Genomic DNA, 19868 nt, shown 5'->3' on the forward strand with positions numbered 1-19868 from the left:
CCAACAACACAGAGAATGATTAGCAGTACACGTTGCCTTTAAATATGGCGCGCAATCAAAAACATGCTTGTTTCGCCTGATTCAGCAAGATTTGTGATTGTGCAACCTAACAGCACCCCGCCACGCACGCCGATACACCTGTGTGTGATCGGCTCATCATCGTGAGAGTGGGCGGATTTGTTTTCTGGTTGATTTTGAATGTATTCGGCACTTACTGCATACGGAGAGGGAAAAACGCCAATAACATGAATAATCGATAAGCTTGCCGATTTCACATAATCGTCGCTTACTGCATGAGGCCCTATATCCACTTATATATACTCAAAATGGATTATATAAGGTAAAATGAGAGTAAAAAGAACACATACTGTAACTCAACGTGGTCCCTCAATAAGATCTGGGGAGAGACAGAAAGACCGTTAGAGAAGCGTCCTTAATATCTACAAATGTATATTTAAAATCGTGAAAATTTTAAATCATCTCACATAATATAATAGTCGAAGGAAAAAGCATCCACATAGTTACCAATAAAAAATACGGAATCATAAAAAGAAGTAAAACATACTGAATGGTGCAATAGAATAGAATAAAAATAGAAAAAATTGAATACAATCAAGCTTCCAGACGAGCTCACTACACTACAAACACTATCTCCAGTTTGGGGTTCAAGGCCTGTATATTGGAGTCACATTGTGAGTGTGTTTCCTAGAGAGTGCACATTCCAACCTCCCCTGTCCCTGTGTTATAGCAGGATTGCACTATTTTTGTGTTTTCTTTTACATGTACCGACTGATGGCTTCTGCTACCTGAGTTTTTTCATTTCTACTGTCCAAAAGAACCAAGGAGAAATGTTCATCTAAAGTTGAGATGCCAGTATCGGTTGTGTTCATCATTCTCATATTCCCCCTTACCCCTTCCTTTGACGGATATGCACTTTCGCCAGAGTGCTGGGTGTTGTTTTTTGTTATTCACTCTTAGAAAAGGGGAGGCATATTTTGCCAACTAGGATTTCAAAAGAGGGTGGGATTGGGGGGTGGGAAGGCAATTTTAGGAGCATAAATTGTAAGGTGGCTGCAATATAAAATAACACACCATCTCTTCTCTTTAACATATCTTTCCTAGAAATGGAGTATCCCTGAATGGCTACAGTTGTATCGAGAGTTTTAGGAGTTAGCCATGTTTCTGTAAGAACGATGGCTTTGGGTTTATGCATAGGGCACCATGCCCTTAGTTCTTCCAGTTTGGGCAGCAGGCTCCGGATATTTATATGGGCGACAGATAGACCTTTTTGGAATTTGAAAGGGGTATTTGTCACGGTACACCAAGCTTTTTAACACATTTATACCTGGATCCTTTGATTGAACAAAAGTGTGAAATAAAACAAATTGCTTTTATTCACATAAAGAACACACATAGCTTGAATTACAAAATTATCACGAATAACACTTACTGAAACTAAATAAAATAGTCCTTGAATGAAAGTTCTTAAAATGCAGGTTCCAGGTATCAGTTCCCAGAGCAGGGTTGATACACAAACAGAGTCCTTTGGCTAGGGTGCAACTTGCCAGCCCTATAACACTGACAGATGAAATAATTTCGTCCTGTCCTTGCACTGCACACTGTACAGTAGCTCAGATGAATCTTCTTTTCATGATGGAAATCTTATGTAACCCATATTCCCCCCCCCCAATCGCAGATAGGGTGTAGGTGAGGGGTTCTATAATTATTACCCAGTGTGGTGCTTTACCTGTTAGGCTCACAGGAGGCCTAAGCCTCCGCCACGGAGAGCCTTGGGCACGTATGACAATATGAATAACCTCGTACTTGGTGCAGCGCCTCCACCTGCGATGGCTCCCACCAGAGGGGGGGGTGGTTCCTCGCAGGACACTATATAGATATATCACTCCACACACAGTATGTAAAACAACCAATGACTTTACTTGTGAGCATAGGAACCGTACTTTGGCATATAATCAACAGGTGTCCCTCCCTAGAGGAGACAGTAACTACTGCGTCTCGCAGGACACTACCTCCACCTCCACAGGATGATCCCACCCAGTGTCCAGTAACCCCACACAGTATTACCCCACCCTCAAGTGAGATAGTGGCTGCGCAGTCACACATATAGGTTCACTATGTCCCGTGTGAATATGATATGACTCGTTGGTGCACTTGTTGATTACCTGCCGGGCACTTCGGTGCCCGGGCCTGCCAAGGAACTTCACAAAGGATCCGGATGTCGGCTTTATACTGGAACTACTGTCCGGGGCGATCCCACCCGGATGGCTGCTGCAGCGACAGCGAAGGTCTGAGCCCAAACTTCTGGATGGACGCGCAGCGTCTGCTGGGTCCCTAACTGACTGTGGATAGTAAGGGGCAGAGTCCCTAACCTGGGGCCTGTCCCTGACACAACTCACAATACTGGGTGGCTCAGGGCTATCTCGGGCCTCGGGGGCTGCTGGCCTAGTGCAGGGAGTCACTGACTCCTGCACCCTACCTCCATCCCCTGGCTGCTCCTGGCGCTGACTGACTAATGTGCACCAAGCCCACGAAATGTATCTATTTTTCCTGCAGGGCAATCCTTCAGCCCTATTGGCTACTCGGGGGCACCTGGTGCCTTTCCCCCTTAGCCTCCTGGGAATTGTAGTCCCGTGGAGACTATTTCTATATTGGGGCCGCGTGCGCGATTCTACTGCGCATGCGCAACTCCCTAAGGGCTGCCTCGACTCCTTAGCCTGATCTGCGCATGCACGATCACGCCGCATGCGCACGCACCCACAATGGCGGCCCCCGCTAGCCGGGTACGCCGCTGAGCCTCCTAAGGCTCGCCACACTCCCTGCTCCGGCCCCCACCTTTGGGAACAGCCGGCGGGTCTGTCGCTGGCTCCGGCGGCACCCGCAACCGCACTGATCCAAAGGAGGGGGGTCTCTGGGAGCCGGAGGGCACCGGGGCTACACTTAGATGGAACTCTTAGATGGAACTGATTAATCTAACTCTCTGACTGACTGCACGACTTTTTAGAAACTTTCACATGTCCCATCTTTTCAGTCTGCAGCGAATCACTGCGTGGAAATTTCTTCCCTGGCCACTCACATACTTTTGCCAGGTGGATACTCCTGTCCTGTCTGGCCTCAGAACAGTATTCTCAAACAATCCAGGGGGAGCATATAAGGGAGAAAAGACAAACAAAACACACAATAAAAGTGCAGATGTATGAAAATCTGAGGTAAGACACGTTGTATATTCTTGGCTCGTATGCCCAGCCTACTCACAGGATGCAGATGAATGAAAGGCACTTGCAAGAAGGGCTGCTACCCATATAGGATGTGTGTTGACAGGGACCCCCCTCAATGGCACAATCGAGGATGAGATACGATATGGGAGAGATGGGAAAAAACTACATAGTGCGATCAGACTCATAAACCAAATCTTTATGTAAAATATATAAAATGTGCACTTACAATGTGCAAGTAAAATACAAGCATATATCACTTAATAAGTGAATTGAAGGGTCACCGCACTGCTCACTGCCTCCCTTAGTTCTTCAGTCTTCCACTGCTCGTGGGCTGTTGTTGGAGCTTGTCCCTGCTCTCTCGCGCCCGTCGGAGCATGTGACGTCACGGCTGCAGGGATGGTAAGGTACGGATCGCCTCCAAGACCAAAAGGCAGCACTCTACACGTTTTGCCCAGTTAGGAACTGTATCCTGCTTCGTCAGGAGTGTGTATGCTGGTATGAATGTACCTTCTATATATATTTTCAAAAATAGAGAGAGGTTTAAGTTGAAAACATATCTCTAGCAAGAAGCACATTTGTGGTGCACACCTAGGCTATTAAAACTTAACATTTAGTTTATGCCATAATTAATATAATGTTACACATGCAAAATAAATTTGTCATCAAAATATATTGTGTGTATTGTATTCTTTAAAAACTCAGTATAACAGGAGGGTGCGATGGATACACTCTGTGCTATGAATACATACCCATCTAGGGTTATATTAGTCATGTGATATTTTATATATAACAATCCCACGACGATGGGTAAAATGTATATAGCTGCAAACTGATGTAGGTGGGCTGACATAGGGTAACTCACAAAGGAGTTGGCAATAGTTTTAATATCGCAAAAGTGTAATTGTTATTGGTCAATAGCATAGCATATCAAATTGTTTACCATGATTAGGTGATGCAGTTGGTAAGTAGAGGATTAGTCAGCAAGTTATTACTACACTATTAAAGCATACTGTTAAATTAAATTCCCACTCACTCGGAATACAAGGATTATCAATACTAGTGGATGAAATAAACAGTGCCCTACAGTGAGTGTATTATACAACGCAATAGGTGGTGAGAGGTAAGTGGATTGATTCTGTGCTGCTGACCCACTATTACACCAGCTGTTTGATAGTGCCTGACTCTGTGTATCGAAGCTGCCACTGCTGAAAGGTTGTATCTGGCTGACATTGAGCACCGCTGAGTGCACGATCGTTTTAAATGCTTAAATATTGCTACATTTTGATATTATAATGATGCAGCAATTAGCGGTTTGCAATATACTGTATCAACATTGAGCACCGTCGAGTGCATGATCGTTTTAAGTGCTTAAATACTGCTACATTTGGGTATTGTAACGGTGCAGCAATTGCTGTTTATATTAACGTTATTGAATATGTAACACCAGTACAACACACTATTTGATTGGTTAACTTTGGAGAGTTCTTTACCTTTGATTGTATGGTGAAATTCTATCAAACAGCTGGTGTAATAGTGGGTCAGCAGCACAGAATCAATCCTCTTACCTCTCACCACCTATTGCGTTGTGTAATACACTCACTGTAGGGCACTGTTTATTTCATCCACTAGTATTGGTAATCCTTGTATTCCGAGTGGGTGGGAATTTAATTTAACAGTATGCTTTAATAGTGTAGTATTGGTCCTGCCTACATATTTGGCATTACACCCACACAGGATAACATACACAACATAGCTCGTGTGACAGTTAATAAAAGATGTAATTCTATACTTATTATCAGGAGATATGGTGTGTATTCTTTTGGTGGGCAGTGCATATTGGCAGTATTTACAGAAATCACACTTAAAGAATCCTTTAGGTATGTTTTTAACCTTCTTTTGTGAATCTGATTGGAAAAGGCTTTTGGATAGAGATGTAGCCAAAGTGTTTGCTTTCTTAAACGCAAATCTCGGTCTATGTTGAATAATAGGTTCCAAATCTGGGTCTAGCTTTAATATATTCCAATGTTTAGATACGATATGTTGGATCTGTGAAGCCTGTCTACTGAACTTGGTGATGAATAAAGGATTCTCAGAAAATTGACTCTTTTTCAGTCTTTGATTTTTATTACACTTTATTAACGTTTTCCTATCAGAAAGTTCAGCATTCACAAAAGCCCAATGTATGTCTTGTTTCGAATATCCTCTATCAATGAATTTAGAACTCAGGTTTTGTGAGTGCTGAAGAAATTTCTCCTGGTCAGAACACAATCTTTTATAGCGCAGGAATTGACCTTTTGGAATCCCCTGAATAAGGGATCTAGATGACAACTTTTAGCATATAAGTATGAGTTTCTAGAATGAGGTTTATTAAAGATGTCAGTTTGAATAGGTGTGTTAGGGTCACCATGGAGTGTCACATCCAAATAATTAATATTCCGTGTGTCAGTATTGTATGTGAAATTTAAATTGATATCATTGACATTTAAGGTGTTAATGAAAGTGTGCAGACTGTGTAGATCACCATCCCAAATGAAAATCAAATCGTCAATATATTTTTTATAAAAAATTATATTAGAACGAAAAATATTAGTGCTACCAAAAATGTGAACAGATTCCCACAAGCCCATGAAGAGGTTGGCATATGAGGGTGCAAAAGATGTCCCCATAGCCGTGCCCTGTGTTTGAAGATAGAAAAGTGAATCAAAAAGAAAATAGTTATGTGTCAATAAAAACAAAATAGAATCATTAATAAAAGTGATCTGTGCTGTGGAAAGTGAAGATAGTTCAAGATAATGATAAATGGCTTTAAGGCCGTGTCGGTGTTCTATGATTGTATACAATGATGTGACATCCATGGTGACCCATCTATATCCCTCTTTCCATACAATGTTCTCTATAGCGATAAGTAAAGCTGTTGTGTCTTGTATGAAAGATGGTAGAGAACGCACAATGGGCTGTAAAAAATGATCCACGTAGCGGGGAACACAATCTCCCAAAGATCCAATACTAGAGACAATGGGTCGCCCCGGAGGACTCTCCAATGACTTATGGATCTTTGGGAGAAGGTGGAACACCGGTATAACAGGGGACTCACACATAAGATATTGTCTTTCTTTAGTGGTTAAAACATATAAAGCATCACCAAGCTCCAACAGTGTCTCTAGTTCAACAAGGAATCTTTTAGTAGGGTCTGTTCTCAATCTTGTGTAAAAATGTGTGTCACTCAAGAGTCTGATAGCTTCCTCCCTGTATTTATTGGATGACTGCACTATGATGGCCCCACCCTTATCAGCATTTTTGATTATAATTGACTTGTTGCTCTTTAGTAGATCCAGATCTATTTTCTCTTGTTGTGTGAGATTGTCAGGTGTGGGAAACATGTTTCCATTCCCTCCCCCCCCCCTCCCCCTTCTCCCTCCCCCCTCCCTCCTCCACCCCCTTCCCTACTTCCCCCCCCTCCCCCTCTTCCTCCTTCCACACTTTTTTCCCCTCAGGGTTTATTACCACCTCTAATGCTATCAACGAGGTTCATGTTTTTGTGTATTGATACCTTATCCTCCATGTGGATGTCACATTGAGTCATTATCTTATATGTGATATCAGTGTACTTGTTATATTCATTGTTTTTAATATGGACTAGTTCTTTTTCTATATCTTTTTATGTAAATGTAGGACCATGTATTGGGACTGTATATAGTTTATATATGTCTCGTTTTTTGATACTGATTTTAACTGGTTTGTTATATACTTAATAAGGCTTCTTACCCACCTCACCTGATGCTCATTTTTAATGAGTATCTCGTACAGGTGTTTGTGTTCACATTGCCTATATGTATGTCACTTCCACTACTGATGGATCACTCTTTGACAAAGGCCTGAGGGCTGAAACGCGTCAGAGGATCCATCAGCTGTATACTGTTGTTCAATAAAATCCTTTAGTCACCACCTTAGCCACCCTTGTCTGTTTCACGGCTGTGCTCCGTTCCTGTCTCCTGCTGGAGAGATTTCCTGTACTTCATTGCCGGATAGCACGCCGGGCGGCTGCAGCGCTCCTGGATGACATCACTGCCGGTCATGTGACCGCCCTCCGCGACGGTGCAGTTGCAGGATCACTTGGAGGACCGAGACACAGTCTACAGAGTTGTACCGGATGCAATACGATTGGTGCCCAAAGCTGGGCCAGTTGCAGAGAGAGAGTACATATATCTTTGATACTGTGTCGTCACTTACCTCATGATAGTAATTATATATACGCAGCGGCTGCTGTGCTGTTTCTGATGCACCTGACGGGTTAACCTAGCTTACCTGATCAAATCGTATTCAAATATTAGTGCAATATATGGTGAGTACTTAGGTCTGTTGTGTTGCTGACTAATCCTCTACTTACCAACTGCATATCACCTAGTCATGGTAAACAATTTGATATGCTATGCTATTGACCAATAACAATTACCCTATTGCTATATTAGAACTATTGCCAACTCCTTTGTGAGTTACCCTATATCAGCCCACCTACATCAGTTTGCAGCTATACACATTTTACCCATCATCGTGGGATTGTTATGTAGCCCTGGTAAGAAATAGGGCTATATGTCTTTCCTCCTACTGGTAAAAGCCCTAGTAAGGGCAGGCTGCCAGTAGTTATCATGGGTTTCCCCCACATCAAGCCCTGCTCTGAGTGATGGACGTGGGAAGACATAGACATAGGGGGCGGTACATGCTGATGTCATGAAGGGGAGGGCTGTCTCTATTTAGAGTGTGCCTGTTCCTGTGAGTGACAGTAGTTCAGTCCTGGGTTCAGTACTGTGGAGTTAGTGTTGGAGTGTCTGACTGTACTGTCAGCACAGTGTGTGAGCTAGCTAGGTTCCTGAGGAGTAGGGCCTAGTGAGACAGCTATAGGTGGACCAGTGCCTCTCACCATGCCTAGGGGGTGAGGGAAGAGCTAGCCCCACCCTGAGTGCCCGTGGCTTGGGGTGGAGGCAGGGACAAAGAGCCTCAGAGACCATCCTGAGGGTGTGCAGTCTGGTGGGAGAGACGACCCTGTACATTGGAGGCAACTATGTTGCTGCTGCTCTGCTGTGCTGTGAGAATAAAGAGCTGTTGCTAGTTCTTAAGTAAAGACTGTGAGACTGAAATCTCTCGTCCCTAAGAGGAGGGACTCTCTGGAAGGATTTCACCCTACGTGGCTAGGGCTTACCAGAGATGGAGGCGTTGCACCACTAAGTAAAGACTGAGGCATCCACCCCAGTAACCTGGTCCTGTTATCCCCCTATACCATCGCGGAAGATTCAGGCCCTCCTGTTGCCAGCAGGTATGTACCACCCAGACACACGTAGCCAGACCCTAGTACAGAAGGGGGGGGGGGGGCAATCTGTGATTGGCCCCGGGAAGAGGGGCTACATTGGAGGTGCTGTGGAGAGGTAACAGGACAGGTTTTCAGTGAAGCAGAGCTGGAAGCAGTATGTACACCTTCCATGCAAGTGCTGTCGAAAGTAGGGTGCAATTGCATATCAGAGGTAGTCAGGAGAGCATGAACTCTCGCACAGTATGTCTTGGGTGCCCTAAGAGGGTGTTGTAAATTGGGTGCATGGCTATAGCTGTTCTAGTCCCTTGAGGAAGATAGTGTGAGGCAACTGGGGGGGGGGGTTAGCCTGTTAACTAGTCCAGGGACCATGGCCCAGGGTTCTCACTATGAGTGGCCAACAGTAGGAGACACCGAGTACTGAGGAGATGCCTAGTACCCTAGCCAGCTCCTAGAAAGCACACCACAGAGTAGTAGGAACCGTCAGCGAGTGCGGTGTACAAAAAGGAGTTCTGCCTAGCCTGGGGTATGCCATACATCATATTTGTGGGTTAAAGCATGCAGAGAGCATTCAGAGAGTATTCAGAGAACAGTCAATGTCTAGGAACGTGTTGCACGGTAGACATTGAGAGTAGCGCTATTGTGGGCTGAGAGGGCTCATTAAAGATGGCGGCCGGAGATACATGTGCTCTGCGGGACATGGAGACGGTTAAAATGGCGACAGCAGCGTCATTCCATACCACACGAGTTGCAGACGATCCAAAATGGTTCCTGCCGAGCCTGGAGCGCGCACGTGCTGTGTGCAAAGAGACTGTAAGAGAAATGTGGCGAGAGATGTGCAGGGGTTTGGCGCCAAACCCAGTTCCCCAGCAGAGAGAGCGGAGTGGCGCAAAAGCCAAAAGCACGCCCACTTGTGCAGTGACTGGCCGACAGACAAAGCCACGTCACGCAGAGCGAGAGAGTGCCCCTCCTCTTGTTTCCACCAGAGGGAGGGGGCACGACAAGAGCCGATCAGAACTGTCCTCCCCAGCAGAAGGAGGGACAGGAAGTGAGAGTGAGGAACTTCATTTCAGTTTGACTATTGAAGGAGAAGGAGCTAAAGAACTGAACTACTCAACCCCCGCGCAAAAGATGGCTGATTTGCAGGTGACTACCTATCAGTTTCCAGGAGGCTTCTTGGTTGTGGAGGTTATGGAGGTTGATGGACAAGAATATCTCCGGTGCCTGTGTGTACACTGCAGGAAACCCGGAGCGGCCCCGAGTACGACAGCACGATGCCCTCAATGTGGCACGTTCTATTTGTGGCCTGTCGAGCCATGGCCTATGATCAAGACCCCGCGGGGTGCCTCTCCAGGAACTCTAATGGATGTTGCGGAAGAAAAGGAGAAGGCTGTCCTGGTTCCCTATGTCACCCCTGAGGTGTTGACCAAGGCCCAGCCAACACGAGATGTTCCGGCGGCGGATAGTGCGACCGCAGTGGAGGTACCGGAGCGGGCCCGTTTCGTACCACTACCCACTGGCGGTGTGGCAAGGACTCAAGGTGACTCCCATGGGGAGGAACCGCTAAAGTCGTCTTCGGAGGAAGGAGATGGCCTATCATCGGTGGCGATGCGCCTACCGGCGATCCACCCCAGCTGTAACAAAGATGGCGGTTCACTTACCGGAGAGAGGGAGCAGACGAGTCCAGAGACCCCTGACGGCAAGCGCTGGTGCGGCCTGAGCCGCGTAGAAGTCCCCCGGCCGGGTCAACTCCCAGTGCGGCGGAGATGGGAACCGAGACGGCTCCGGAGGAACCAACAATCACCAGCCGGCTGCGGAGCGGTAAGGAGACATCCCCACCCCCTTACTCCCGCCAGGTGAAGACGGAACCTGCAGAGGGAGAGAGAGAAATGCTTGTGGCCTACATGGGCGTCCGCGAGTCGGATGGTCCACCACCGCCCCTTCCGGTCCTCGACACACTTCCGGTGCGAGACCACGGAGCGGATGGAGATTCCGCGGCCACCAGTGATGACGTCACTTCCGGGTCCCCCTGGTGCAGAGGCCCGGAAGCTTTGTTTTCTTCAAAGAGGAGAGCAGCTATGGAGGCAGCACTCGCGACCCTCAAGGCCCAAGTCGGCACAAGAGGAGCATGAAGCACGGCGGTTAGGGCAAGTCGTAAGATGCCCACTGGTCATGGCATTGTCCGACTCATAGACACTGTACCGGACATTGCTGATCACTTGGTGACCGCCCCTAGCGCCATTGCCCCGGCCACTGCCCCTACCCCGTCACGTGTCATGTCACCGGGTCCTGTGGGGATAAGCTGAGCAAGAACCCCAAATATTCTAAGGATTGGAGGGATTGGGAACTCAGTGATGAAGGGTCTGATGGGGAGATACCATATTCAAGTGTGATACGTGTGTCTAACCCTGTTGCATTTTCTCCTGTACCTAGAGGTAGGGCCCGAGGGTCCCAGACTGTTCAAGCGGGTCCTGTGAGTCTGGTAGTGCATAGGATGGATCCCACAATCTACACCAATGAGATAAGAGATGGATTCAAAGGCTCACACTCTACTGAGGCTGTGACGTCAGGTGTGTCCTCACAAGCAGAGTCAGATACAGATATGAGGGTGGTATCTGGATATGAGCACCAAGATAAGTGGTGGGCAGTGCTGTTTACAGGGTACCATGCAGGGATGGACCGTACTCGGTTCCTGCTCATCAAAAATAGTATAGTTGACCTTTGGTGGTCTGTAGGCACCTTTTCTCCCCAGGAGGTTGCTGCTAAGCTAGAAAAGAGGTATATGGAAATTGAGCAGAAGATAATAATTCCCAAGGGTCCCGCCGTTTTGTATTAAGATGTTGCTCCAGAGGAGCCTCAGTTTTGGGTACTGCCAAGCAGGGCAGGAGACCGAATGCTGACCAAACTAAGCCGAGCAGACAGGGCCATAGTGGCCAGGTATAGGCAGTCCCATGGCTATGAGTTCCCCTATGTACCTGAGCCCATTATGCAAGAAATAGAAGAGCAGAGAGATAACTGGCTCCTGGAAGCAGTTATGGAATACCTTCGGACTAAGTTCGGTAGGGCCGGCTATTCCAATGAGGAGAAAATACTTGAGGTCATACGAGCATGGAGTACCGGGAGGAGTATTTACATGAATAGTGTGCTGTATAGGCCAGAGTATGAGTCGGTACAGCCCTATTATGTTAAAGTTACAGACCACAATGGGCGAGAAGTTAGAAAACCTGACCCGCGCCATTACTATTAGTTGGGTTCTCCATGTTGGGAGGTACCTTATTATCAATTAGCCATCTGGGTGGGACAGTCTGCTGTGTAAACAGCACCGACATTGTTTATTGAACTAAATCACGACGGCACGCCGAGATCTACCCCAGCTGCCGCCAGTAACAACCGCGCGCCGCCGCGTTTCCGCCACGCACCCCCCCTCCACTTCGCGCGCAATTTACCTCCCTTCCCGACCCCGTACCCGGCTCCTGCTCTGCCCCTCTGCTTCCCCGCACCCCCGCTTACCTTCATTTGATCTCCAGGGGTGTCGGGGAAGCCTGTGGAAGCCGGGGAAGACGGGGAAGACGGGCGCGCATGTTACTGTGACGTCACAGTGCGCCGCCACGCGCCGCAGCTACCCGCTTCCCAGCCGCATGGAGCCGGCGGCTTTTGCTTCAATAAACAATGTTGCTACTGTATGATAATCAACTTGTTTTGTATCCACAGATTGTTCACCTGCAGGATGGTGCTGCAAATTAGGTCCAAGTGGGGACCATTGGATTCCACCTGAGGGAGAGTGTAGCCCTGGTAAGAAATAGGGCTATATGTCTTTCCTCCTACTGGTATAAGCCCTGGTAAGGGCAGGCTGCCAGTAGTTATCATGGGTTTCCCCCACATCAAGCCCTGCTCTGAGTGGTGGACGTAGGTCACCTGACCCTGTGTGGAAGGCATAGACACAGGGGGCGGTACCTGCTGATGTCATGAAGGGGAGGGCTGTCTCTATTTAGAGTGTGCCTGTTCCTGTGAGTGACAGTAGTTCAGTCCTGGGTTCAGTACTGTGGAGTTAGTGTTGGAGTGTCTGACTGTACTGTCAGCACAGTGTGTGAGCTAGCTAGGTTCCTGAGGAGTAGGGCCTAGTGAGACAGCTATAGGTGGACCAGTGCCTCTCACCATGCCTAGGGGGTGAGGGAAGAGCTATCCCCACCCTGAGTGCCTGTGGCATGGGGTGGAGGCAGGGACAAAGAGCCTCAGAGACCATCCTGAGGGTGTGCAGTCTGGTGGGAGAGAAGACCCTGTACATTGGAGGCAACTGTGTTGCTGCTACTCTGCTGTGCTGTGAGAATAAAGAGCTGCTGCTACTTCTTAAGTAAAGACTGTGTGAGACTGAAATCTCTCGTCCCTAAGAGGAGGGACTCTCTGGAAGGATTTCACCCTACGTGGCTAGGGCTTACCAGAGATGGAGGCGTTGCACCACTAAGTAAAGACGGAGGCATCCACCCCAGTAACCTGGTCCTGTTATCCCCCATACCATTGCGGGAGACTCAGGCCCTCCTGTTGCCAGCAGGTATGCACCACCCAGACACACGTAGCCAGACCCTAGTACAGAAGGGGGGCCCAATCTGCGATTGGCCCCGGAAAGAGGGGCTACCGTTATATATAAAATATCACATGACCAATTTAACCCTAGATGGGTATGTATTCATAGCACAGAGGGTATCCATCGCAACCTCCTGTTATACTGAGTTTTTAAAGAATACAATACACACAATATATTTTGATGACAAATTTATTTTGCATGTGTAACATTATATTAATTATGGCATAAATAAATGTTGTTTTAATAGCCTAGGTGTGCACTACAAATGTGCTTCTTGCTAGAGATAGGTTTTCAACATAAACCTCTCTCTATTTTTGAAAATACATTTCAATTCAGCACATAGGCAGCACCCGGTATCTATCTTGATACTTTAGGCGAAATCAGATACACATATAACTAACTAATTATATATATTAGTGAGCGATATATTCCATATTGGTGTTGTGATACCTTCTATATATACTTCTTCATATTAATTAATAATAAAAAAACATCAATATTTAATCAATCGTTATTATTGTTTTATCTACTCTGGTGAACAGGCATTGGATATCACAGTAAACATTTTGGAAACAGCACGGTCCAACATACATTAAAATGATCTGTGAACTGTTGGCCTCAGAACAGTGACAGAGCATGTGCAACAAAAATGTAATCTTCCCCCCACTGGCCACTTAGCATATGCCATCCTGCTTTCTTAAGGGATGCCGCTCCGTTTGGGTATAGGGACAATCAAACAGATGGCACAGTGCAATTCTCTTCCTGTTTCCCCTCCCTGTTACCAAAAGGTTAACCCCTTTGAATCCTGCTAAGCATTTCAAATCCCAGGCTAAGGTTTAACATCTCTTGGACAAATGACTCTTTGAAGCTCCCCCAGCTTCCTATGCAAATGGTTTGTTTATCTAACTGATGTCCTATGACATTACTTCAAAAACCTAACTTATAAATCTTGGGGGATGGTTAAAACCCCATCTCCCCCTTTGTCAAAACATTGATAACATAATTCTTACATTTACCCATGATATGATTTCCCCCCAAACCCCTTTTCCTGGACTCAGGGTACCTGGACATTACATGGGTCATGTCCCTTTTATCCTAGGGACCCGGTGTAAGGTGTGGGTATTCATTAACCCGTTGTCCCCATTTTTAATAAAAAAAACCTCAGTCTTATACACATTCACAGGAATGCAGCCAGCAGTTGGCTGCGGAGCTGAACCTACACTTTACTCAAAATGTAATTCCTACAACTCTCTCCACCTTATCCCTGGTGAGAGAGTTACGTAACCCCTCACTGGGTCCTGGGGTTTGGGCATTTCCCGGGACCTGGAATGTAACCCAGTTCCCTGCCCAGTTTTACTGCCCTGGTTTGTGCTGAAGCAGGGGGATTTGGCTGTGAGCTGCAAACTGCGTTCTAGGGGGGATTTTGTCTGGGGATCTGTGTTAATCATGTCCTCAGGCAAGCGGTAGAGAGCAGCTAGCTACATCTGTATATGTAGGGGTTCAATGAGTTAAAATATACCAGAGATAAATAATACAGACAGGGTGGGGACAAAACCCCAATAGAATTACTCTTCAGTAGGGATGCAAAAGACCCTTTCCGTTGCATTGTCAATAGTCTATCAGCCTACGTAGACAGAACCTCTACTCTTGGACAAGACACTGTGGGGCCTATTCTAGTAGCTTCGGTAACCACCGCGGGGATTTTGAGCAGTTCTCGCAAAATTTGCAAGTTTGCTACTTAGAAAGCCTTGATGAGTTGGTAAACTTGTACGGGGACTGCATTTTGCCATGAGTTCTCGCTCCTGGCCAAACTCACTGAGCGGCAGCTTAAAAAATCAAAATAGCACCATTTCGAGAAAATAACTCTATTCTAGTAGGCTCGAATCTCATCGAGGCTCTGTAATAGCGAGTTTCTCGAAGATCCCATCTCGCCACCCCAAAGGGGGCGGGATAGGATCTAAGAGCAGGACTTAGATAAAAAATGCATTTTTCCTGCATCGGATTGAAGCCGGGAGTCTCTGGAGCTGATACACATTAATACCAGCTCCGGAGACCCCCGGCTTCCATCCCATGCAATAAAAATACATTTACAGGCAGCTTCATTACCTTAGCGGCTAACCGCTAAGGTAATGAAGAGGTTAAATACCAGTGCCCGGTTTATTGTGGGTAGCGGGGGTAACCACAATGGCAATGAATAGGTTTATTGGCTAAAATTGTGTTTAATGTTTATTGTGGGTAGCGGGGGTGGGTGAAAGTGGTATTTGGCCCAGGTGGGTGTTTAGACCTTGCGGGAGGTTGCAGGAGTAGTTAACCCTTCATTACCCTAGCGGTTACTACCACTATAGCATAAGCACCCACCATGGGTCAAATATAACCTTCACCCACCCCCACTACCCACAATAAACATTAAAACACAATACCAGCCAATACACCCATTGATTGCCAGTGTGGTTACCTATGCCCTCAATTGGAGCAAAGATAACCTCAATGGCAAGGAATGCGCACCCTCTGTACCCCCAACAACCAGATCTGGAGAATAGCTAATTTGCCCATTCAAAATAAAACATTATCCAGCCAGCATAAAGTAAATAAAACCTCTACTTACCCCTTCCAGGATGAAGTATGTCCTCATCACCATCCTCTGCATCTATGTCCTCCTCCGTGGGCAGCAACAGAACAATAAAATAAACAAACTAATGGCCACTAACCCCTTAATCACCTTAGCGGTTAATAACCACTATAGTAATTAAGGAGTTAACCCCCCTCCCCCGCTACTGACACGGACAGCTTAACCACCCTCCCCGGGGCATCTACCCCCACCCTATACTCATTGATGGGCACAGTGGTACATCATGACCTTATAATATGGGCATGATTAGCCACTATGGCAGTCAATAGGCAACCTAAAAAAAAAAACAATCACCAAAAATAAACCAGAAAATAAAAACAATCAACAAAAATGTATCAGAATTAAACAAAGCAAACACAAAAAAAAGAATTAAACAAAGCAAACAACAACAAAAAATCCAGCGTTAAAAAAAGCGATCACACAAAATAAAAAAGAATAAAAAAACAAATACACAAGAATTCAACCAAACAATCAACAAAAATACATATCAATGAAATAAAAAGAAGCATTTACCAAAAAATAAATTTCTTGTCACTGTATTTATCTATAGCAATAAAAGGGCATAGATAAATACATTGGCTGTCAATGGGCAAGCAAAAACATTAAATTTAAAAAATACAATCAAAATACCTGATAAAGACCTGTCCCGTCTCATTTGAGCTTAATAAGATGACAACACAACATCCCCCTATGGTTTTAATTGATTACAAGTACAGAAGATTGAAGAAACAAGAAAAGAAGAAAATAAGAAGTTACCTGAAGCTGGGGGTCATTGCATCGCGGATCGAGACCTTACAGATGCATTGGAAATCGGAGTGTGAAGACATCTAAAGGTAAGAAAAACATTAAATGTATATTGTAGGCGGACGCTCACAGAGGTATGCAAGGGAGACTGCTTATTTTGAAATTAAATAATGCTTTTATTGCGCCTGTTTCCTTAACATCAAGAAACCATCCAAATAAGGGGTAAACAAAGCTTCTATTCACTTGGGAGTATTTCTAGTGAAATACTATGCAGTTCACAACTCCCTTTAGATAAGCATGTCTCCCAGCCCCAAACATAAATCATGAAATGAGCAGATATAAAAAGTCTTATAAATGAAAGTCTTATCTGTTCCTTGTGGTTTGGAGGGGAAATCTTCTCTGTTCCCGGTTGCTACCTTTTCTTCAGGGTTTGTCAGCATTCAGGTTTAGAAGTTTCCCCTGTGTCTTGAAAGCAGCACTGCTGTTTCTTCTGGCAGGCTCAAGAAGTCTTAGAGTCCGCATACTGGAGCACTTGGGCAATATAAGAAGGGGCCTGACTACACATAGTGTGCCACTTCACTTCACACAACATCACGGGGGAGACCCCTCAGGACTACTTTACAGAGGATTAGAGGTGGTTCCTGAGAATTGGAGAGGGGGAAATAGATTGAAACGTCTCCGATAGAGGGAGACGTTTTGTATATATCGTTTGAAATCTATGTCCCCAGCCGGTCTCATTGTTGACCTTGACATCGCAGCATTTAACTAAAACATAACGAGTTAACTGTGATTTTCTAGAGGTATATGGTGTTTTGCATAAGTGTCATATATGTGTCAAACTGTTTAAGAAGGGATTTTGTACCCTATTAAGTACCTAACAAACTTTTTGTTTGTGCTTGTCCTTTTCCCTCTTTTCAGACCTTTTTTCCGATTTTTATGCATTTTTAAACACTTTTATATATTTATGCAACTATTTATGTTTTAATGTATTTACATAGCAATTTTAAGTGTGTCCAAACAATCAAAATTCATATCAGTATGTTATAGAGAGTAATCACTTTGAATATTTAGATTATATGTCAGGCGTGTATTATTGAATTTTAGCTATTTTTAGTAGACCTTGTATTAGGAAGTAAGCTTGATTTTTTGAAAACCTTTTTGTCAAAGCTAACTTAATGCGAAATGTTTATGGCGTATAAATGATGCGAATGCCAGTTGGCAACCTCATATGACCATTAATTAATGACTAAAGAGTCAACGGAGTCTTTTGTGGCATAGGCTATTTAATGATTTTACAGGTATTTGTATAAGAATTGTTTTTTATTACTTATATATGCAAGTATAAGAGAAGGTATCAAAAGAAAACACTGTTTAAATTCTCACCCTTATAGGGTTATAAGTTATGCAATAATTCCTGCCTTAAAGGATATATGATTAATGATCCCAATATTGATAAATGAACCCATATAGACCTTGAGGTTCCAATTAGCAGTATACGAAGTTAGAGGTATATATATGTGTTAAAATATGTACACAAAAGATATCACATGTATTGGGAGCACCCAGTCATTAAAAACCACATAGCTAAGCTGAATTCAACTCTTAAAAGAATTTGAAACAAAAAACCAGCTTCAATTAACATTTTAATCATATAGAGGGTCTATATAAAGCTAGCAGACCCCTTCCACGTCATCATTTGAGCCTGAGGAAGCCGATGCGTTGGTGAAACGCGTTGCTCTAAATAACCAGCTGAATTTGACCCAAGGAGGCTTCCGTAGACAGATCGCGGAGCAGCGTTTGCAGCCCAGCAAGACAGTTTTTCTCCCTGCATCCCGGACGCGGGACGGGCGCAGAAAGCTGCTTAGACTCGATCCTGGACTGCGTGAGGAGGCCAGGGGTCCATCCTTTATGTATGCGAGTCCCGTTGCTGTTTTTAATTAATTAATAAATGCAATTTTCTGTGATCACTAAACTGAAACTGTTCCTCACTAGTTTTCGCACCAACCCCCCCCCACGCATCACAACACTTGGGGGAGAGCCTGGCTGACGCCTGGGATCAAGTACTGAGTCCTTTGCTGACCTGAACACTGAAGAAAACACCCATAGCGTGGCAAATAGATGTGGATGGGTTAAATTTAACCCCAAAGTAACCAATTTCTGCAACTGCTCACACTGGGACGTGTGAGTACAGCCATATATATATTATTTTATTCCCTTTAACCCTATCAACATACATCTACAATTGCTGGGAGAGGCGAAGTTCGCCTTCAAGGGAGTTACCATTAATTGTGGTTGCTTACACATGGCCGTGTAAGTACTATAATATATATAACCTATCCCACCACAACACCTAACCATTGGAACTACTGTCAATATTAATCGTTATTGTACATGTCTTTCTAACCCCATGCTCCCCCATTGCTTGTCTGTCTCTATGTTTCCATAAGGGCTCTGGATTAACCCTTTTCTGGGGTCGAAGCAGAAGGGATTCTATTGTTGGCTCGAAGCATTTGCTAGAGAGCTATTGTTGAATTGACCGCTTTACTGTAAGCATACTTTTGTTTCTAACCCGAGGTAAGCGCCTGTTTTTTTGTACACTACTAGGCTCAAGACAAGTGTCCCCATGCTCAGTCTCACAAGTTGTGTAAGATTCAGGCACAATCTCACTTCCTGTCTCAAAAGACAGGCTTTTCTAAGCAATCTAATCAGGCAGGTGGTGTTTTTTAATTGACTACCAGCAGTTAACAACCACACTGCTGGATTAGAGGCACATTTTCTGAACAGGGATAACTCCCCTGTTACATACCTCCCCTGTTTGTGGGAAGCTCGGGCTTGCCACGGCCAAAGCCCATCCTTCCACTCTCATTCTAGATATCTCTGTGACTTGAATGAGAGTGGATGGAGGAAGAGAACCCTCAGTCCCACTGGGATAGGAGCACTTTCTCCAGTTCATTCGTGTCTCCTCCCGAAGGTGCTTGAAACCAGCACTCCTCAGTCGCTCGAGGAGGACTTTTTCTAAATATAGTCTTTTTGCTATGTGCGCAGTCATGAGATTTCCCTCGCATCGGGTGCTCATTTTATTGCCGGTAGACTGTATGGCAGCAGTTGCAGAGCATTTAAAAACAGCTCTTTGAGTTTTCCGCTCTTGAAGCTGTCTCTCTGCACTTTTTCCTTTTAATGGAGTTGCTAGTTCAGCCTCTTTGGGATTAAGTTGCAAATCCATATTCACTTCCAGAGAATGTCCCATCTTTTCAGCTTCATCAACTAAGGATTCTTCTGGTTTTGATTCAGCACGTGTACCTTCTTTTGTTGCCTGTTGAGTGGCTGAAGGTTTTGCTTTTGCTTGTTTCGGTGGTTCAAATTTTGCAACCTTGT

Source organism: Ascaphus truei, chromosome 6 (assembly GCF_040206685.1).
Source record: "Ascaphus truei isolate aAscTru1 chromosome 6, aAscTru1.hap1, whole genome shotgun sequence".
Classification (NCBI taxonomy): Eukaryota; Metazoa; Chordata; class Amphibia; order Anura; family Ascaphidae; genus Ascaphus; species Ascaphus truei.